This window comes from Penaeus monodon, chromosome 21, assembly GCF_015228065.2.
Source record: "Penaeus monodon isolate SGIC_2016 chromosome 21, NSTDA_Pmon_1, whole genome shotgun sequence".
Taxonomy (NCBI): Eukaryota; Metazoa; Arthropoda; class Malacostraca; order Decapoda; family Penaeidae; genus Penaeus; species Penaeus monodon.
In genome coordinates, this window is record NC_051406.1 from 38821952 (window position 1) to 38822160 (window position 209).

Sequence of the window (209 nt, forward strand, 5' to 3'; positions counted from 1 at the left end):
GGTCTGAAAAGGTCGGCACTGAAAGGCATTTCGCGTTTTTTAATGTCGGGTGTTGGTCTTTTTTTCTTCTCTTTTCTTCCATTTTTTTTTCTCTCTCTTTTTTGTTGCTCTTGTCACTCTCTTCCTTTTATTTAGGCCTTTGATTGTTTTGACCGTGGGTGTGTTGTGGGGGGGGGGGGAATTTCGTTTCCTGTTAATGCGAATTCGGG

General features: G+C 42.6%; 1 protein-coding gene across 1 annotated transcript in view; it reads left to right on the forward strand.

Moving 5' to 3' along the window:
- LOC119586670 (protein groucho-like) overlaps nt 1-209 on the forward strand; it is a gene marked incomplete in the record, with an annotated part of 70613 nt that overhangs the window by 37211 nt on the left and 33193 nt on the right.